The sequence below is a fragment of the Pristiophorus japonicus genome, chromosome 19, assembly GCF_044704955.1.
Source record: "Pristiophorus japonicus isolate sPriJap1 chromosome 19, sPriJap1.hap1, whole genome shotgun sequence".
Classification (NCBI taxonomy): Eukaryota; Metazoa; Chordata; class Chondrichthyes; family Pristiophoridae; genus Pristiophorus; species Pristiophorus japonicus.
Window position 1 is genome coordinate 51,472,142 of NC_091995.1, and position 15,394 is coordinate 51,487,535.

The 15,394-nt window shown below is 44.1% G+C and overlaps 1 pseudogene; it reads left to right on the plus strand.

Annotated features, from left to right (window-relative positions):
• The first annotated feature begins 774 nt into the window (after positions 1–774).
• Positions 775–15,394, plus strand: part of LOC139230220 (class I histocompatibility antigen, F10 alpha chain-like) — a 40,623-nt pseudogene continuing 26,003 nt past the window's right edge.

The following is a 15,394-nucleotide window of genomic DNA, read 5'->3' on the forward strand; positions in this document are numbered from 1 at the left end:
CCCATTCCTCTTCTGTGTAAAGTGCCTTGGGCTTGTAACAATTTAAAGGTGAAACCTGTTAGACACTGTAATATCTTGGGCAGAGTTTGAAAATACCGAAATAAACCGGAGGAAAATGAGTTCATGATTTAGAATACCATTGTCATTTCCGACTTTTACTTACGGTCACTGTGTGTACACAATAGATGTACTGAGAGCTAGGCACGGGATGATCCCTGTACATCACTCACTGTGTGTACACAATGGATGTACTGAGAGCTGGGCCCAGGAATACCCATGTACATCAGTCACTGTATGTCCACAATGGATTCACTGAGGGTTGGGGAATGGTAGCGTAGTTGTAACATCACTGGACTAGTAATCCAGATGCCTGGACAAATTATCCAAAGAACCGAGTTCATAATCCCACCACAGCGTGTCCGTAGCTGGTGTCGAGTGCTCCGTTCGGTTTTATTTTTATTATTGCTGTTCGTAGCGGTTGTGTACAACTGAGTGGCTTGTTCGGACATTTCAGAGGGCAGTTAAGAGTCAACCACACTGTGGGTTTGGAGTCATGTAGAGGCCAGACCGGGTAAGGACATCACTGAACTAGATGGGGCATTGAAAATAATTTAATTAAATAAATCTGGAATAAAATGCTAATCTAGATATTTGGTGAATATGAAACTACCGGATTGTCGTAAAAACTCATCTGGTTAACCGATGCCCTTACCCAGTCTGGCCTCTACGTAACCCCAAACCCACAGCGTGGTTGACTCTTAACTGCCCTCTGAAATGGCCGAACAAGCCACTCAGTTGCACACAACCGCTACGAACAACAATAATAAGAATAAAACCGGACGGAGCACTCGGCACCAGCTACAGACACAGCACCAGCACACCCAGGCCAATCGACCCGCTCCACATGATATCAAGAAACGGCTGAATGCACTGGATACAGCCAAGTCGATGGATCACAACAACATACCGGCTGTTGTGCTGAAGACTTGTGCTCCAGAACTAGCTGCGTCTCCAGCCAAGCTGTTCCAAGCCAGCTACAACATTGGCAATGTAGAAAACTGTCGAGGAATATCCTGTCCACAAAAAGCAAGACAAATGCAATCCGGCCAATTACTGCTGCATTATGTGAGGTTATCCACTTGGGTGGTAAAAACAGAGAGACAGACTATTATCTGAATGGTGACAGATTAAGAAAAGGGGAGATGCGACGAGACCTGGGTGTCATGGTACATCAGTCATTGAAGGTTGGCATGCACGTACAGCAGGCGGTTAAGAAAGCAAATGGCATGTTGGCCTTCAGAGCGAGGGGATTTGAGTACAGGGGCAGGGAGGTGTTACTACAGTTGTACAGGGCCTTGGTGAGGCCACACCTGGAGTATTGTGTACAGTTTTGGTCTCCTAACTTGAGGAAGGACATTCTTGCTATTGAGGGAGTGCAGCGAAGGTTCACCAGAGGGATTCCCGGGATGACGGGACTGGCATATCAAGAAAGACTGGATCAACTGGGCTTGTATTCATTGGAGTTCAGAAGAATGAGAGGGGACCTCATAGAAACGTTTAAAATTCTGATGGATTTAGACAGGTTAGATGCAGGAAGAATGTTCCCAATGTTGGGGAAGTCCAGAACCAGGGGTCACAGTCTAAGGATAAGGGGTAAGCCATTTAGGACCGAGATGAGGAAAAACATCTTCACCCAGAGAGTGGTGAACCTGTGGAATTCTCTACCACAGAAAGTTGTTGAGGCCAATTCACTAAATATATTCAAAAAGCAGTTAAATGTAGTCCTTAATACTAGGGGGATCAAGGGGTATGGCGAGAAAGCAGGAATGGGGTACTGAAGTTGCATGTTCAGCCATGAACTCATTGAATGGCGGTGCAGGCTCGAAGGGCCGAATGGCCTACTCCTGTACCTATTTTCTATGTTTCTATGTTTCTATGTTTAATCTACCCTCAATCATCAGCAAAGTGATGGAGGGTGTCGTCAACAGTACTCTCAAGCATTACTTACTCACCAATGACCTGCTCACTGATGCTCAGTTTGTGTTCCGCCAGGACCACTCGGCTCCAGACCTCATACACCCTTGGTCCAAACATAGAAAAAAGAGCTGAATTCCAGAGGTGAGGTGAGAGTGACAGCCCTTGACATCAAGGCAGCATTTGATCGAGTGTGGGATCAAGGAGCCCTAGTACAACTGAAGTCAATGAGAATCAGGGGGAAAACTCTACACTGGCGAGAGTCACACCTAGCACAAAGGGAGATGGTTGTGGTGGTTGACGGTCAATAATCACAGCCCCAGGACATCGCTGCAGGACAGTGTCCGAGGCCAAACAATTTTCAGTTGCTGCATCAATGACCTTCCTTTCAGCATGAGGTCAGAAGTAGGGATGTTCGCTGATGACTTCACAGTATTCAGTTCCATCCGCAAACTCCTCAGATAATGGAGCAGTCCATGCCTGCATAGAGCAAGACCTGGACAACATTCAGGCTTGGGTTGGTAAGTGGCAAGTAACATTTGCGTCACACAAGTGGCAAGCAATGACGATCGGCAACAAGCAAGAGTCTAACCACCGTCCTTTAATATTCAATGGCATTACCATCGCCAAATCCCCTACCATCAACATCTTGGAGTTCACCATTGACCAGAAACGTAACTCGACCAGCAACATAAATACTGTGTCAACAACAGCAGGTCAGAGGCTGAGTATTCTGCGGCGAGTGTCTCACCTCATGACTCCCCAAAGACTTTCCACCATCTACAAGGCACAAGTCAGGAGTGTGATGGAATACCTGCCATTGCCTGGATGAATGCAGCACCCACATCACTCAAGAAGCACCATCCAGGACAAAGCACCCACTTGATTGGCACCACATCCACCACCTTAAACATCGACTCGCTCCACCACCAGCGGACCGTGGCTGCAGTGTGTACCATCTACAAGATGCACTACAGCAACTCGCCAAAGCTTCTTCGACAGCACCTTCCAAACCCGCGACCTCTACCACCTAGAAGGACAAGGGCAGCAAGCAGATGGAAACACCATCCTGATTTGGAAATATATCACCGTTTCTTCATCGTCACTTGGTCAAAATCCTGGAGCTCCCTCCCTAACAGCACTGTGGTAATACCATCACCATACATACAGCAGCGGTTCAAGAAGGGGGCTCACCACCATCTTCTCAAGGGCAATTAGGGATGGGTAATAACTGCTGGCCTTGCTAGCAACGCCCACATCCCGTGAATGAAACATTTAAAAAAGCTGGGCCGGAGATGGTGCATGTAGTTAAAGTCACTGTGTGTACACAATTGATGTACTGAGAAATGGGCCGGAGATGGTGCATATAGTTAAAGTCACTGTGTGTACACAATGGATGCACTGAGAGCTGGGCCCGGGATGGTCCATGTACCTCAGTCACTGTGTGTACACAATGGATGTGCTGAGAAATGGGCCAGAGATGGTGCATGTAGTTAAAGTCACTGTGCGTACACAATGGATGTGCTAAGAAATGGGCCGGAGATGATGCATGTAGTTAAAGTCACTGTGTGTACACAATGGATGTACTGAGAAATGGGCCAGAGATGGTGCATGTAGTTAAGGTCACTGTGTGAGCACAGTGGATGTACTGAGGATTGGCCCGAGATGGTCCATGTATATCAGTCACTGTGTGTCCACAATGGATGTACTGAGAGCTGGGCCCAGGATAGTCGTGGCTGTGATCCGACTGTGTAACATGTTGAGGAAGTTTTAATCAACGTGCTCTTTGCTCCATTTGCTGCGGTTTGTGTGCAGAGACTTTCTGCTAGCACTGTTAGTCTCTTAGTGACATAAAATGAAACTTTGTGGCTTTAGTGTCTGCTGAACTGGACAGACACCCAAATCCCTTCAACAAGCTGTTTCCTTTACATGATGCACAGTTCCACACGTTCAATCATCCACCCGTGAGAGGACAGCTGGAAATCATTGAAATCTTTGCAATTTGCTCCATAACAGTAAACCAAGTCATGAACAAACTGCAGCGAATATGTAATGTCCAATAGTCCATGCACAGGACTTGAGCTGTTAAGAAGGCATATTTCCCGTTTGCCTTCATTCCAGAGATCCCTTATCATCATAGGCAGTCCCTCGGAATCAGGGAAAACTTGCTTCCACCCCTGAAGTGAGATCTTTGGTGGCTGAACAGTCCAATAAAAGAGCCACAGACTCTGTCACAGGTGGGACAGATAGTCGCTGAGGGAAGGGTTGGGTGGGACTGGTTTGCCGCATGCTCTTTCTGCCGCCTGCGCTTGATTTCTGCATGTTCTTGGCATTGAGACTCGAGATGCTTAGTACCCTCTCAGATGCACTTCCTCCACTTAGCGCGGCCTTGGGCCAGGGATTCCCAGGTGTCAGTGGGGATGTTTCACTTTATCAGGGAGGCTTTGAGTGTGTCCTTGTAACATTTCTGCTGCCCACCTTTGGCTCATTTGCCGTGGAGGAGCTCCAAGTAGAGCACTTGATTTTGGAGTCTCGTGTCCAGCATGTGAACGATGTGGCGTGCCCAGCGGAGCTGATCGAGTGTCGTCAGTGCTTCAATGCTGGGGATGTTAGCCTGGACGAGGACGCTGATGTTGGTGCGCCTGTCCTCCCAGGGGATTTGGAGGATCTTGCGGAGACATCATTGGTGATATTTCCGCCATGACCAGACCCCGCCAGTGTAGTTAACTGCAATGGCAGCACCTCTGCTCCACATGTTACAGTGCACAGTTCCATGTACCAGTATTATTTCTGTTACAGTAGTGGTATTTAATACTCAGTCCCGTAACCTTACCGGGTGCATAATCTCTGGGGTCAGTACACTTGCCCCATCACTATTCAGCACAATAACCTTACCTGGTTCAGAGACTCTAGGGCCAATACACGTGCCCCATCAATATTTAGCAGCATAATCTTAACGGTTACAGAAACTCTAGGGCCAGTACACGTGCACCATCAATATTCAGCACCATAACCTTACCGGGTACAGAAACTCTAGGGCCAGTACACGTGCTCCATCAATATTCAGCAGCATAATCTTACATGGTACAGAGACTCTAGGGCCAACACACGTGCCCCATCAATATTCAGCAGCATAACCTGACCGGGTACAGACACTCTAGGGCCCGTACACATGTCCCATCAATGTTCAGCACCGTAACCTTACCGGGTGCAGAAATTCTAGGGCCAGTACAAGTGAGTCATATTTACCAGTGCAGAGACTACTGAGCTACTTTTGGCAGTGGACATTGAAGTCCCCACTCAGCGGACATTCTGTGTCCGTGCTTCTCTGAGTGGTCCCAAACTGCCTTCAATACGGAGCAGTACTAAATTTGCAGTTAATGGAGATTGGGCTGATTCATATCTGGTTTCCAGCCGGACCTTTCCTTGGTCTCTCTTGTCCCAAACTTATGAGATATTTGTGATAGAGTATTTTTAAATGAGGAATGGGGTAGTGTGGAAGACAAAGATTGGGCACTCTCACTGGGGAACCCAGGTTCAATACAAAACTCGATGAAAGCTAGATTGCCCCACAGGGTGATTTCATACCAGTGTGCTAAAGGTTCACACTGTCCCACTCGGTGATTTACTATCAATGTGCTAAAGGTCCACACTGTCCCGCTCGGTGATTTACTATCAATGTGCTAAAGGTTCACACTGTCCCACTCGGTGATTTACTGTCAATGTGCTAAAGGTTCACACTGTCCCACTCGGTGATTTACTATCAATGTGCTAAAGGTTCACACTGTCCCACTCGGTGATATAATATCAGTGTGTTAATGGTTCATGCGATCCCTCAAGCTTTTTCCATATCAATGTGTTACGGGTCCTACTATCCTACAGGGAGATTTAATCTCAGTCTGTTAAGGCTACTTTCAAGCGCGCAGAATAAAGTTTGAAGTAAGTTAGAAGATATAGATGTAAGTTGGTGGCTTGCGAGTTGAAAACAAATAATAAGAGCAACTTTCCTCAAGGATGATGAAAGCTACGATATATTCCTCAGTAGGAAATCAAACATTTTCATAATTAGTGGTATTTTAAATGCAGCTCGAATCTGCTGGGACAGTCCTGGCCCCGGAGGGACAGGTTGCAATGTGCTCAATGGCTTTATTCGCCGATACAAAATGTCAACCTATGTTTGACCACAATACAGATTTGGCACTGGTCCTCCAGGTTGTTTCGATATTAGTTCAGGAAACATTGTTCAGAAAACCTGGTAAAATGTAAAGAAAACCATTCTCCGCTGACTGAACCCGACTGGTGCAAACTGGGAAATTAAGTCGAATGCACAATCCCAGATTAAATCGTCACAATTCAGCTCAAAGACCGAGCTGCTAAAAGAGAATGGGACCGTCAGGTAGGCTTTGTGAGGAAGGCATTGAAAGATGCAAAAGACAATTTTGTGGATACAATTAATGTTTGTATTTAAAATATAATTTTGAGGTTTTAAAATGTAATATTTTATTGTGGACATTAGAATGTTCAGTTACTAAGAGACAACATTGATTGAAAAAAACGCAGAAATATGTTTGAATGATTTGTGGGAACCCTGTAGCCACACTGCATAATTTCAGTGTGATTAGTTTAGAAAGATAAACCCTGGATGGATTGCTGGCTAAGTAGACCCGTAGATCGACCGGTGGAGAGATAGATAGATAGACTGACTGACATACAGACAGACGGACAAACAGACGCTCATCTCTTACGTTTCATCTTCTCAGGAAATCTGCATTTAGTTTTACTAATTAAATAATTCCTGATGTCAGAATATACGTTTAGACTCTTGTATAAATTGCTCAGTGATCTGGTGTTCTAGAGTCCCACTCTTTGATGTATCACTACACACTGAGCCATGGGATTTCTGATCTTCCGGACTATAGTATAATGGAGGTTCGGTTTGGCTCTGAGATAGACTAATGTGACAGCAATATGTACATAACGGTTCCGAGGAAGCATTGGATGGTGAAGTCATATGGCAACAGTTACTGGGAGGGACTCATAATTACTGTAACCAGTTTCCACGGAATCAGAAATTGCAAGATTCCAGAGCGGTAAAGCAGATGAACCCAAGTTCAAGTAAGCTGGTTTGTAATAAAATGAAACAAAACCATGTAAAGTTCCTTGGATCCACCTGGCAAAATGCACAGCAAACAATCGCAGGTTATTTATGTAATTTACTGTTGCCTTTTCAGTCAGCTGTACTAGAGCACTATGAAAGCAGTATTCTGTAAATACATTAGCAATGTTCCTAGATGAGTGAAGGGGATAATACAGTAACCTTATTAGGATAGTACTGCACGGGGAGCCCAGAGGTGTTCAGTCTAAATTCCAATATGGGGTGTTGAAAATTGAAAACAATGAACCTGAAAATTTGTGGACTATCACCAAGAAAAATTATCATGGATGCTAGCGATTTATCATAAAATCCGAACTGTTTCACTAATATCTTACAGAGAAGGAAACCAGATGCTCTCTCCCCGGGCTGGCCTACAAGTGATTCTCTCCCACCCAACATATCTATCCCTTAATGCAGTCAAGGCATGAAGGGATGACATGAAATGCTGGTTTTCCATTGTCACTCACATAGGAAGAACAACATATAATAAGCTTGCAATTCTATATATTGCTGATTTACTGATTTAATATCAGTTTATTTGCACAGTCGATAAATAATTGCAGTTTAGGGAAAATTAACAATCATTTAATGGATGATACTTGTGCCTTGATAATTGTTCATGCCTCTCTCAAGCCTAACCAAAAGCAATTGGTCTAATCTTCAGTTTCTTCACACTTATTTGTTTTCCATCTGTAGACATTGTTAGTTATAATATCTACTGAAATCCGAAATCACATCTCAGTTCAAGTTTGATCAGAAATGGTGGTATGCCACTTTGGTCCAAAATAATTTTTACTCAGCCACTCTTAACTTTCAACTTACTTTTATATTTCAATACATCCCTCATGTCTTGGGCCGCGTATCTGATTTTAAATTAAATTCGCTCTTCCTCTCCGGAAAGTACAATTTCTTGCCTGACTATGATCCAAGAGACACCCTCCTCGATCTGATACAAGCAGCACTCCTCCACTGAGGTTCTGGACAGTGAGTGTTTGTGGACTATTTAGCTGTGGAGGTGGGAGGGGGAGGCAGCACAGCTGAGACCGTGCTGTTTTTACATCAGTCCGAGCTCATAGAGTCACTATATTATGGTTAGGAGCGAGAATTCTGGCTAATTTTCCCCGCCTTAGCCCAGTGAGGATGAAGCCAAATGCAGGTCCCTGTAACCAGCTGTCCGTATCCTTGTATAATGGTACATGGGCATTCAGTCTGGTCCGGATCAGCTGCGAACTACCATTACCAAATGAGCCTTCCAGGCGAGGTGGCAGGTTCTTCTGCCATCTCTCTATCGCCAGGCTGAGCATGGGACATGAAACAATGTTTCATCTGATGGCATTTCTCTCTCGCTGACTGTCATCTATTCAACCAGCATTGTAACCCATGTATAAACTGACCTAAGTTGTACACCGTGAGAACACTGACCACTAGGTGGGAGACACTCCTAACCTGGACCTTCAGATATAAAAGGGGAAGCTCCACCCACCTTCATCACTTGAGTGCTAAGGAATAAAGGACAGGTCACAGACTGACCTTCTCTCAAGCATGGGCCTCGTGTGCATTTATACTGTGTAGTAAGGACGTATCACCGACAACCTCCAATTCCATTTCCTTTGTGATACTCATGTTACTGGGGTCAATGTGGCCAACAATGTATTCTCCTGATTCTTCCAAGCGCCAGGTAGGCATTCTGAAGGCTCTTCCACCTTATTACTTTCTAACTGTGCTTAAAACAATGCTATCGATATTCTGCCCTCCTCTAACTCATTCCCCCTTCAACCCGCGCCCCCTTCAATATTCCCATACCACAATCATCAGTTTGAAAACCCGGAATTGGTCTTACTGAAAAACAGCTTCCTCATTGAACATCTCTTTCCATTTTCCTTGTTCAGCTCGGCGCTCTCCTGCCCTTCTTTAACTTCGGTTCTTCGTTGCATTTTGAAAATGGAAGCCTGCTGTGAAAATATTTAACTATTTGAATCAATGATGTTGCTTTAGAATGTTGAAGTTCTGTTAGGTTCTAGTTTTATGCAGTTTATCAAATGGACATTTACCCAGGAAGCCAATGAATTGCTGTGCACATTGTTTGATTACACAATGCTCTCTTACTCCCAGTTTCTATGAGGACCGACACTCAACTATCGCTATTGGTCTTTCATCTGGGCATCCAGAAAAGCCTTTGCTCTCTTTGTCCTCAATCAGCTTCTCCCCTTTTATATCACATGACTTTTGACTTTCGCTGTTTGTATGACTGAATAAAATTGGAGAATTGGAATGGTTTTTAATCAGTCATAAATTCCTGGATGAAAAGAAACACCGTCCAAATGAAAAACGCTGAACAAGAAGCAACAAATTAAAACTGCAACATCCTTATATCAACTGTCTCTATTTCAGAGAGTAACACATTCTGTACAATGTCAGTCAGATTGCTTAGACCAGTAACAATAATTTGCCGCAGTGGCAGTTCAGGATTTGATTCCCGAGGTCACAATGTGTTGCAGTGTCCAAATGTCATGATGACTATTTCCTCTTTTCCATATTTCAATCTGAATCTTAAATACGTTAATTTGGAAACTACTTACGATTTCTCTAAAAATGCCAGAAACAATAAAAGGTCATGAACACATTTACAATCTCCTGAGACATAACCTCAGAATAAGTCTAACCAACCTAAATACAGCTATGCAGTGTCTTCATAGACACTCGATCACTGACACAGAATTTCTAATTTAAATACAAAAACTACATGCAAATTGATTTGCCTCACACACACACACAAACACAGATAAAAATGTGATATTGAATGATGATCCTCTTAACGATTTGTGTAAAGAGACTGTGGGAGTATGCCTGAAGACACTCTTTGGAGCATGGAAATGCTGTCTCTCCAAACTAACCAGATACAACAGAATATCGACAATGGACGATGAATAGATATTGTGGAGTTTTGGCCGCTTATGTTTGAGTGTCAGCTAGAAATTAAATGGGACCTTGCTGCGGGAAATGAAATTGTTTTTTATGGCTCATTATACAGTTAAGCGATGTAGTCTTTGGGAGAGTGAGTTAAATGGGACAGACAGTTTGCTTTTGCTCCATGGTTTTCACATATTCTGAACAGTACATTCATAAAGCAACAACTGCATTCCAGTTGTCTTCTAATATTTATTGTCTTCCATTCCTATCACTAAAACACGGGGGAGAATTTGTTGTGTTGCCTGGTTTACGATTTAATTCCTCATAAGGCAGAGAACACTCCCATATCCTCAAAAGGAAACATACATCAATAGAACACTTCCATTGGAACCCCTTTCCAAACGCGCTGATCTCCCGACTGCCGCATCTCTTTCAATCCCCATCTTTCTCCCTCAGCCTTTAACCACATTTGCTTATCTCTCTCCCATGGGTTGGGACCGTTACTCCCGTTCCCTCTCTATAAAGTGCCTGGAAACTTCTTGTACACCAGGGTACTCTATAAATGTAAATTTTTAATGGCTGTGGAAGTGATTTGGAAATACCAATGTGACCAACCAATCAGGAGCTGGATCTGTTCGATTACTAACGTTGTTCGTTGTAGTGTTTAGCGGATTGTTCAAGTTAGGCTTGTTTCCTTTAGAAAGAACATTGGAAGGTACCTTAACTGAAGTTTTCTTGGCTCTGTGGGAAATTGGCACAATCTATCCAGAAGAAAGATTCACTCCGGCGCAATCCTGGCCACACTGAAGCCAACAATTGTTTCTAATGCTGATTTCACAAGTCTTTTGTGGGAACAATCGGCTTCCATTCTGAAAAGCGCAAGTTTGCGCAGTTGAAATTCTTAGCTGCTGGCCATCTTTGTCTGGTAAAGCCACCGGAGAAACAACACTACCTCATCCGTGTAAAATAAATTATCCTCCTCTCACCTTTGGTTCTTTTCCCGACTACCTTAAATCTGGGTCATTTGCTTACATGATCCTTCTTCCAGTGGATCCTTCATGAGTTTGAACATGTTTATTATATCTCCCCTTGAATACCTCTGCTCTAAGGAGAACAATCCCAGCTTCTCTCGTTTACCCACAGAATCACTGCTGTTTCATTCAGGGTCACTATTGCTGTAAATAAGGGCAAATACATTAAACATCATGAAGTTATAAGCAAAGTGGAATATCAGACGAAGCCTCCATGTCCAAATTTGTGTTCATAATTCTCTACGTCTTTCTGACGTACATTTTCCCATTGATGAATCACAGGAAGGAGAACATGTGGGGGAAATCTTAACCTAACCCGCCCTGCGGGCATGGAATGAGTTCGGGTCGGACACCTGTTCCCCAGGGGCCAAATTTGAAGAACCACAATACAACACATTTGACATAATTATCAAATGCTTGAAGTGTACGGGTAGAATATATAACTGAACAATTTTTGGATTTCTCACTGACCACCACTTAAAATTAAATGGTTTCCTGTCATTTCACCATAGCCTGTTTTGCGCTGTGTCTGAGTCCAACTTGCCCCCTGGTCAATATAATATAAACTAGTCAGCATGGATCTGTAAAGGGAAGGAAATGTTTAACCAACCCCATTGAATAATTTGAAGAGGTAATGGAAACACATGCCTCCAGGAAGTTTTGTCCAGGAGGGATCTGTGCTGAGAACTTTCACCATTGTTCACCATATACAGCACCGATTTGGACTCAGAAATTCGAGGTATGGGGAATAATTTTGAAGTTGCTGATCAGCCATCTATTATCCATTTCTCGGGAGATATATTACTCATGGTGTCGAAATTTGCACATGGTACCAATTGGAATGTTGGTTAGTAAAAGAAGGACTGCACTATAATACAAGAAGACACATCAGGCTTGCAGAGTGGGCAGATACATGAAAAATTACATTCAATGTAGCGAAGAGTGAGGTAATACAAAAGCAAAATGCTGCGGACGCTGGAAGTTGAAATAAGAACAGAAAACGCTGGAAATCTCAGCGGGCCAGGCAATATCTGTGGAGAGAGAAACCGAGTTAACGTTTCGGGTCGATGATCCTTCATCAGAATTGGTGAATGTTCGAACTGACAGAGTCTCATAGAGCACTGAAAGGAGGAGGGGAGAAAAGAACAAAGGGGACGATATGTGATAGGGTGGAAGACAGGAGAGATTAGAGAGACAAAAGTGATGATGAGCCGAATTGAGATGGTAATAGAAGTTAGAAAGACATCAGTTTAGATAGGGTGTGAATAGAAGGATAATTATCAGCTGCCATGGGAAACAGACAGAAACATTTTACATAAGATCGGGAGGGGTATTAAAAAAGGAGGAAAGAGAGCAAAATTGTTTCAAATTGTTGAACTCGATGTTGAGTTCAGAAGGCTGTAAAATGCCTAAATGAAGGATGGGATGCTGTTCCTAGAGCTTGTATTGAGCTTCATTTGAACAGCACAGGAGGCCGAGGACAGAGATGTTGGAGGGTGAGTGGAGCAGGGAATTAAAGTGACAGGAGGCCGGAAGCTCAGAGTCACACTTGCAGACTAAATGGAGGTGTTCCACAAAGCAGTCACCCAATCTGTGTTTGTCTCCCCAGTGTAAAATAGACCACATCATGAGTTGCGAATACAGTCGACTAAATTGAAAGAAGTACAAGTAAATCGCTGTTTCACCTGGATGAGTATTTGGTGCCCTGGACAGTAGGAATGGAGGAGGTAAAAGGGCAGGTGTTGCATCTCCTGCGCTTTCATGAGAAGGTGCCATGGGAAGGCGAGGGGGTGCTAGGGATGACTGTGGAATGGACCAGAGTGTCGCAGAGGGAGTGGTCCCTTCGGCATGCTGAGAGGGGAGGAGAGGGGAAGACGTGATTGCTGTGAGATCACGCTGGAGGTGGCGGAAATGGTGCAGGATGATCTGTTGAATGTGGATGCTAGTGAGGAGAAAGGTGTGGACAAGGGGAACCCTGTCGTGATTCTGAGAGGGAGGGGAAGGGGTGAGAACAGAGGTCCTGGATATAGAACAGACATGGTCGAGGGCCATGTTTACCAGGGTGGACGGGAATCCTTGGTTGAGGAAAAGGGAAGAAATGTCAGAGCACTAATGTGGAAGTTGGCATTGTCAGAGCAGATGCGATGGAGATGGAGAAACTGGCAGAATGGAATGGAGTCCTTACAGGAAGCAGGGTGTGAGGAAGTGTAGCTGTGGGAGACAGTGAGCTTACAGTGAAGATTTGTCAATAGCCTATCCCCAGAAATGTAGAGAGAGAAGTCGAGGAAGGGAAAGGAAGATTCGAAGATTGAGGTAGTTCATTTTGGTAGCAGGAATAAGGAGGTGAATTATTAATTGGAAGGTAGAAACTAAATAGGGTAGAGGAGCAAAGTGATCTGGAAATGCACAAACCACTAAAAGTAGCAACGCAAGCGGATAAGATGACAACAAATGCAAACAAAGTACTGGGTTAATTTCTAGCAGAATGAATAGAACATAAAACAACGAGGCAATGTTAAATTTGTATAGCGTCTTGGTTAGACCAGACGTGGAGTACTGTGGGCAGTTCTGATCTCCATGCTACAAAAAGCATATTGAAGCACTGGGGAAAGTACAGCAAATATTTGCAAGAATGTTATCAGAATTGGGAGGATGCATCTATCAGGAAGGATTGGACTAGGCTGGGGCTGCTTTCTTCGACACACAAGGGATTAAGCAAAACATTTCGGAGGCATTTCCATACATGCAGACTGATGAGAATGTGGAACTCACTGCCACGTGGAATGGTTGAAGCAGAGAGCATTACTTTATTTAAGAATGGACTTGATGCATACCTGAGGGAGAAGGGAATAAATGGATATATCGGGGCAGGGTGGACAGAAGTAATTAGATTAGGATAACACCCCTATGGAGTATAACCACCAGATAGACCAGTTAGGTGAATGGCCTATTCCTCTGTTGAAGATTCTATTTAACATGTAATTTTATATAAACGGTTCAGACAAATGGATGCAGAAAATTGGTGGAGCCAACTCAGGGCACTGGCTAATGGAGGAGTAATTGGATTTGATTTGATATCAAATTTATTTCTGTACGAATGTACAATAACTGACACATAAGGAACAAGTTTAGAGTTAAATGGATCATGAAATAATTGTTCTGTCCCAGAAAACGGGGAAGTTCCGTAAAAACTTTTATTGAGGATGTTCTACAAATGGAATACTAATTCTTTCGGAGGAAGTGAAACTACAAGAGGAAGAGCCTCCAGGTGTGAATCATCCTCAGGGCCCACAGTCACATCTGTGTCACAAAACCTAGGGCTCGCATTGGGAAAAATAATATTATAAAATGTTGATTTCTTGATACACAGACTAGCACATGCATAAAATGTCATTTTCACCCAAGGGACCTTGGGAGTCGATAGGAAAGTGGAAACATGGGAAAGTTAGAAAAGTTTGTGGTACAATTTTGTTTTTAAAGAGTTATAAAGTTGCTGGGAGAAATGTTAACAGGCCTCGTCCCCTGTTTTGGTGTTTACTCTTTCTCTTTGAATTTCCCTTCACATTTTGTGACCTCACCCTCCTCTAGGGGATGAGATACCTGATGAGGAGATCGAGTTCCGCGGGTGCCTGCGACCTTTCCCATTTCTGTGATGAGACTGAATACTGGTGAGGGTGATGGTTCCGCTGGGGATTACAGCCAGAGCCAAGTACATGACATCACGGGTGGCTCAGCTGGTGGAGGGGAGGAGAACGATTGTGAAAGCAATTGTAATTCGAGATTGGATAGTTAGGGGAACAGACAGCTGTTTCTGTGGCCGCAGACCTGATTCCAAGAGGGTATGTTCCCTCCCTGGTGCCAGATCCAAGGATGTCCCTGAGCGGCTGCAGAACATATCTGAGGGGGGAGGTCATGGTCAGTGTTGGTATCAACGACATAGTTAGAAAGTGCGATGAGGTCCTTCAGGCAGATTTTAGGGAGGTAGGAGAGAGATTATAAAGTAGGACCTCAAAGGTAGTAATCTCTGGATTACTCCCAGTGCCACCAGCTAGTGAGTATAGAAATAGAAGGATAGGACAGATGAATGAGTGGCTGTAGAGATGGTGCAGGAGGGAAGGCATTAGATTTCTAGGACATTGGGACTGGTTCTGGGGGACGTCGGACCTGTATAGGCTGGACGAGTTGCACCTCAACAGAGCTGGGACCAATGCCCTCGCAGGGGAGAGGGCGGAGGCGGGGAGGGCTGCTAATGCTGTTGGGGAGGGTGTAAACTAATTTGGCAGGAGGATGGGTGCCATGATATAGCACGAGAAATGAGAAACAA